Consider the following 7,320-nt stretch of genomic DNA (forward strand, 5'->3'; position numbering starts at 1 on the left):
AGAGGTGAAGAACTGAAGACTGAAGCATGTGCTTTCTTCAATCCTTAAGTGGATACCTCAATGGTCCGAGTTAGGGTGTCAAATGGGACGAATAGGCCATCATGGTGAAATGGGCCGCCACAATTAGCCAAGTATGGGCCGAAAAGTCGGCCATCATGGAGGTTGCCGAGTGCGTTGGTCTTGGTCCTCCAAGTAAGGTTCCATTTTGGATCTTTTTTTTTGTTTTACAATAAATTAAAAAGCCATATCTAGTATTTTCTTTTCTTCAATTTTAAAGAAAGGTAATAAAAATAAAATGGAAACTAATCTAATAATTATAAATTTACAAGAACTCGATCAAAACAACCACAAACTTATTCCAATAACAGAATATATATATATATATATATATATATATATATATATATATATATATATATATATATATATATATATATATATATATATATATATATAATGGCTTGCTTCCAATAAAATCATGCATGTCAATTCTCTTGAAAACAAAATACAAAACATGTAAAACTTTAATCAAAGTCATTAGACAGCTAACTATCAGCAATATTTAAATTTTAAATTTTTATCATTACATGAAACCATCGAAATCGATGGTAAAGAAGAAACAACAAAAAAAAACGGCAATTGAAAGAAAATTTTAAATTGTACAAAAAATTATAATAGTCAAATATGAACACTGTTGGGTGTTATTTATGCAAAAAGTAAGTAAATATATAATATTCAATAATGTAAAGAATCAACCAACTTAGCACATTACTTTAAATGAAACAGTCTAAACTTTTAGGTGATATATGGTTCAAATAATGTTGTTTTAGATAACTGAAATTGGACAAAATGAAGTTAAAAGATTTACAATTGGCCATATGTTGAGTTGGTATAGGACTATAGGCAAACAAACAATGATCGAAAGTAGCGTGAAGCCATGATAGAGGCCATGAGGGAATGATATGAATAAGATGAATAATAAAAACAAAATAGATACTAATCCAGTATATGTTAACAAAGTGCTTGGGGGTTGGGGTGGTCCGGCCCATTTGAAGTTGGATAATTAAAAGCTATGGAACTTATAGGCCTATTCGAGATATTGGTTCGGCCCATTTGAGAGAGAACTTATCACAAAACGACTACTTTTAAGTTTTAATATACTTATATACTTGTAACTTGTAAGAAATTGACAATTTATTTTGCAAAATTGGCATTTGCCCATATGCTACTTTGCACATTAATTTGCCCATCTCTGCTTGCTTTGCAGTTTAACCAATTTATATGATTCACTTGGAATCGGTGGATCTTCCTTAACATATGTTTCTCAAAACAAGTGCATATAACTCCATATCTTGCACAAACAACAAAATCTGTCTTTCAAAACTAAGTTTAAGGAGCTTCTCATTGATGATTTCTTTTGAGTGATGATCTCGTTTTCGATGACAATCCCAAACCAATGGCTACCTTCATTTGTGGCTCTGATAGTTTGACCACTATGGTCCCTCCCGAGTATATGCGGGGTGTTCGACTGCATAGTACTTGTGTCGTTAGGAGGCCACTGTGTCGTTAGGAGGCCAAGTTTTAATCAGTTACGGTTCCATCACTAGTCTTTTGTTACCCCTTACTAATTTGTCGATAATCTGTCACTAATTTGTCGATAACCAGGAAAAGCATTCACCTAAGGATTGATAAAACACATCATGCCTACATGATACCACAAATGACTGATGTTGAACTAGCTGACTCTTAAGGTTTTGAAAACTGGACTGGAGACTGAACCGACTGTCTTACCGGTTCGATGGTTCAATTGGTCTAACCGGTTGCACCAGTCTCAAGAATCGAAAAACCGGATGATGTCATAATTACCGGTTCAGTCGGTCCGGTTTTTACTTACCGGTTCACATGACTGGTTTTTACTTATCGGTTCACATGACCGGTTTTTACTTACCGGTTCACATGGCGAATCATTTTTTAGCCTCTAAGAACCAGATTCGGGACTGGTTCTGGTCGGTCTAGTCCGGTTTTCAAAACATGGCTGACTCCCTAAGCCCTATCTTTTTGTTAACTCGAATTTTTGAAGACTCGTTCTTAATTTTCGTACAAGGTCTTCAAAAAGCGACCTACCGCCCATGCCGACAATCAGTTTAGAAACTCCTGTAATAGGAGTAAGAAGGTGTTTGGGCAATCTTAAAAAACGAGTTTTTTTTTTTTTTTAAGTTTATTATCTGTTTCACACCAATATAAGTTAAAATGAGTGTTTGGATAAACAACTTTTTAAAAACAACTCATAGACGTGTGGAACCGGAGATAAACCATTTTGATAATTTAGTAAACCTTAACTTATCAAAACTCCTTATAATGTATAACTTTCTCACATCTATAAGAAGTCTTTTTTTGTTCATTTTATCAAACACTAAAAAGTGTTTATCAACTTATGGCGTTTTGACACCATATAAGTTAATCCAAATATTTTTTTTTTAAAAAAACTTCGTTTTGATTAGCTATAAGCTAATAAGTTAAAAAGTTAAAAAGTACTTATCATTTTAAATAAACACTCCAAACATCCTAAAAAATTGATATGGTTAACCAATAAAACGAATAGATAAACTTGTATTTTGTCTTACACGTCGCGTTTAATCTGAAAATTTCTTAATATTCATAAACATTTTGTACAAATCAACATTTATTGGCATTTGGAGTAAAAAAAACCTTTAAATTTTAATAGAATTATATGTTTATAAGGGTATTATGATCCTAGCGGAAAAAAAAATGGGCTTTGTTTTGTGGTTGAAAAAAAAAAAAAAAAAAAAAAAAAAAAAAAAGTGGGGTTTGATTGTGTCGATGAAAAAAACAGGCTGGGTGTTGATGTGCTTTTATTATTTAATTAAAATTTTTAAAAATTGTAAATATAATATATGAACCTTTTAAGTATATTATGGTAATTATTATAAAATATTTATAAAATTAAAAAGCCACATAATACTTATATTTATATATGTAAAGTATTAAATATAATAACTATAATAGTAAATTGCAATTAATATGCTTTTTCATTCCTTATTTTAAAAGTTTATTTTAAAAAATACTTAATGTTTACATTTTAATATTTTTATTAATCAAATCGTATAATATACGAGTTTTACACCTAGTTTGAATATAATATTTTGGTTGTATTTATCTACTATAATAAATGAAGATAATTTTGTCATGTGTCAATCTCTAATGAGTTGTGACACTTATCATTTTGTGATAGATTTTAAATAAATAATATCCACATGTCAATTTATGGTTTTTGTTTTCAATTTTTAAAATTAAAAAGCCACATAATACTTATATTTATATATGTAAAGTATTAAATATAATAAATATGATCGTAAATTACAATTAGAATGTTTTTTCATTCCTTATTTCAAAAATCTATTTTTAATAATACTTATTGTTTACATTTTAATATTTTATTTTTTTAATCAACCCGTATAATATACGGGTTTTACACCTAGTTTGAATTTGATATTTTGGTTGTATTTAGTTAGTTATATCGAGCTTATTTTTTCTTGAGTTTTTTTTTAAAGTTATTATATATGTCAAATCAAAAAGTGGATTATAAGTTCATTTCAAGAGCTTTTAAAATTTTTCAAAAAAAAAACATATTATTCAAGATGCCTTTTATATCATTTTATATCTTTACTCCAGTTTTTTTTCAAACATTTTTTTTAACATATTATTCAAGATGCCTTTTATATCATTTTATATCTTTACTCCAGTTTTTTTTCAAACATTTTTTTTTATAGTTAGCTTATAAAAGTAGTTAGTTTTTTCAACTAACAACTAGCTTTTGAACTATAAACTATCTTTTCAACTAGTATCTCAAACATAGATTTTATTTTCAACTAGTATCTCAAACATAGATTTTATGTCTTTTATTTCGAACTAGGGAAGGATCCATGCTTACTTGGATCAGGAGGGGTTTTGTTTTTTGTTTCAATGGGTAAACATAATACAGTTATATGCGAAACTGGATTGCATTTAAGAGTAGATATTACAAAATAGGAAAACAACCCCTTTATTGGTCATTTAAACAATTTTTGAAGAACAAATTCCAAAATAAATGAAACTATGATGAGTTTTGTTCTCCACATCTTTCCAATAATCTTCCACTCCTCTATCTCTTTGTCCTTAAGTAAATATAGTTGTCCATCCGAGAATCCAACCAGTGTTGTTTCACATGAAAAGGAAGCTTCCCAACAACTAAACATTTATGTAAATACAAAATTTCACAAAGCCAAAACAACAAAGACGTTAATTGTAGAATGACAACCCAAAAGTTTTGCCACATGATAGAGAAGGTAGAAAGGTAAATTACATTTCCTACATCCCAGTTTAGCATCATAATATATTTAAGTGGGTATATTACAAAGAAAAACAAATTTTCACTTAGATATTCACTCAACACTGATACAAAACAGTGTCACTCAATCAAATTAGGAATACAAGAGTTGATAGACCAATACCAATAATCTTACTTCAAGTCTTCAACACCAATACATTCTAATCAATTCTTTAAATATTCTGCACCAAACATGAAACAGTTGAATTAGTTCAAATTAAGTGGTAATTGACCAAAAATATATTAAATGCTCCATTTCTCGCTTACCACATGCATATACAGACCATATACACTCATAACACAAAACATCACATACACACATATGGTTAACAACCACATATTCAGGTGAAAGCAGATGAAAGATAAACAAAATTTAGCACCATATGCAAGAAAATTTGTAGCTTACCTAGAAAATGCTCCAAATTGAGCAAAAAGATTGATGATTTTTCAACCTAAATCATACCCAATGTTTTACAGACAGCAGCATATATTTTGTCAGGTAAACCAAACACAAAAACTAATATTTTTTTCAGCACAAATTATTTATAATCAGGTCTTTAAAGGCAGCAAGATGTGATCTTTTCCATAATAAATTTAACACTACATGTAAATATCTTGCTTACTTTACCCTTTTGATTTTTGTCCATTACAGATCATAAACCAATATATATTGAAATAGCATGCATCAACAGAGTTGGACAGAGGTTAACACAACATAATAGTTAAAACACCAACATAAAGATGGTATATATTTTACAAATTTGTAGGGACAGGGACATAGATACAAACTTGAAAACCTTTTGGGGTTGCAATATTTTAAAACACAACTATGACACCCAAAATCAAATTAATTAAATTATTCATTTTTTGAAGTAGTTAAAGATGCATAAAAATTAAAATTAATTATCATAAGCACGAAAAGGGCTACAAACAATTCATTCACAAAAGGATGAAGAGCCAATACCTTGTTTCGCCTGTCAAAAAGGATTGTTTGCTTGAGATCTTCAGATGTCAGAAATAGTAACGCCTTCTTATTATCAAAAAAGCCAAGTCAATGGAGGAATAAGGGTAACAGAGGTGAAGTCGATGGAAGAATAAGGCAGTGGATAATGGGTATGGAGAAAATTAAAAAGGCGCAGATCAGGCGGTGGGGAAAGTTTTATTCACTAAAGTTTACTTGAACAACAACAAAATGATAAGGTGTTAAACAGCATGGTCATACTATACTTAATCCACACAACACCTAAAAAGAAAAAAAAAAAAAAAAAAAAAAAAAAAAAGATGAACAGCTTAGTGGTGTATTTGAACTGTACAGCTCAATCACAATCAGTGACAATAACATAATTCAGAAAAGCATTATAAAGGCGTATCGCTAATTCAATCAGCAAACAATATTCAGATTAAGTTCGAAAGATAAAAAGAGATGTGAAGTCTTCACAAACATGACAGGTATTTGACTATTTGGGCTAAAATAAATCCAATTTTATTTGGGTTTTGGCCTAATTCGATGCTAAGAAAACTTTTTTTTTTTCATTTAAATCCTTAGTTGATTTTAGGATTTTGGTTTTCGTATATTTAGCCTAGAAATGAAATAGAAGGCATCATAATCCTAGTTCCATAATCTTCCAAAATCCAAACTTCCTAATTCAAATTTCAGTCAACAAAACTAATAGAATAAAAAATACCTCTTGCTTCACTGGTATCTCTTGAATACGGTAGATAAAGCCTAACCCTAGAAACCAATTTTGGTCCTTGAAACCAGACCGGAATCTTGATAAAAAATAATTTGTAATCGGGGTGTTTACCCTAGGTTTTACTCCATGAGCATGATTATTCTTCTTCTTAAAGCAAAAAAAACACCCAAAGCATGAACATGAAAAATATCCTAAATTCAGAAATCATAATTGAATCAACGGGCCTTTAAAACTTCAAACAGAAAGTTAGAGTTTTTACCTGAAGGATGGAATAAGGGAAATAAGATGGATTGATTATCACCACCGGACCGATTTCAGCCACAGTAACCATCACTGGGTAAGAAGGCAGGCGGTCTTGGAAAAGATGACGATGTCATCTTCGAACCGTTAATGAGAGGCGATAGACAAAGAAGAGATAAGCAAAGAAAAATGAAAACAGTAGGAAGCGTGAGTCAGTGGAGATTATCGATTGCACTCATGTTTGTATACGGTGGTGGTGGGCAACGTCGTATAGGGCAGCGGTGGTGAGAGCGATTCCGGTCTCAACTGTGAAGAACAAAGACAATGATGTTAGTTTATTAATTTGGGTGAGAGACTGTGATGGGAACAAATATGGTGATCGGTGAGTGGTGGTTTGCTCATGTTGAAGGTTAGAGGTGGTGGCTAAGATTAGGGCTTTTTTAAAAAAGAAAAAATTGGATGGAGAATAAACATGCGGTGGTGTTGCATGCTGGTAAAATCAAATGTACATACCTTGTATATAGGCGGTGGTCCACAACTGACAATCGACATCCAATTTCCCCCATCTTTCTTTTGCCTAACTGCAACTATCTGGGTGAACAATTCCCTTTCCTCGGTCAAGGTTCATTGATTTCTCCTCTATCGGTGACAGACCGGAGTGGGCTATCTAGTCTTCAAGAACGGCGTAACGCTTCCATGAGAGGAGAAAAAAATCGAGAAGATAGTGGAATAGAGAGGCGGTGGGGAAGAGAAAGAGGCGGTGAACATTGAGAACGTAACCCAATGAAATCTCGATGCGGTGGGAAGCATTAAGATAAGCTACGTATGAAGTGGGAGTGTGTACGGGTAGTGGGTTCTTGAGAAGATAACACGTAGACGGGGATCTGCTGTTGACACCACGTGTACACGGGACTCTCAAACCAAGAATAATAATTATAAAAAAATTAAAAAAAAAAAGTTAAAAATGATCCAATAGCAAGTCATTACTGTTCGTAAAGG

At 31.5% G+C, this 7,320-nt stretch overlaps 1 long non-coding RNA gene across 2 annotated transcripts; it reads right to left on the minus strand.

Annotated features, from left to right (window-relative positions):
- Positions 1-4,014: 4,014 nt before the first annotated feature.
- Positions 4,015-7,110, minus strand: LOC145120603 (uncharacterized). 2 transcript variants are annotated; one of them, XR_013714258.1, is made up of 4 exons: positions 6,835-7,110; positions 6,341-6,627; positions 5,352-5,414; positions 4,015-4,569 (listed from the first exon to the last, which is right to left on the minus strand). It is a non-coding gene; the product is annotated as an uncharacterized LOC145120603 (long non-coding RNA). The 2 variants fall into 2 exon arrangements; XR_013714257.1 differs by having other exon boundaries at positions 5,352-5,630.
- Between the last annotated feature and the right edge of the window lie 210 nt (positions 7,111-7,320).

Source organism: Lactuca virosa, chromosome 6 (genome assembly GCF_052849685.1).
Source record: "Lactuca virosa cultivar CGN04683 chromosome 6, Lactuca_virosa_CGN04683_v6, whole genome shotgun sequence".
Lineage (NCBI taxonomy): Eukaryota > Viridiplantae > Streptophyta > Magnoliopsida > Asterales > Asteraceae > Lactuca > Lactuca virosa.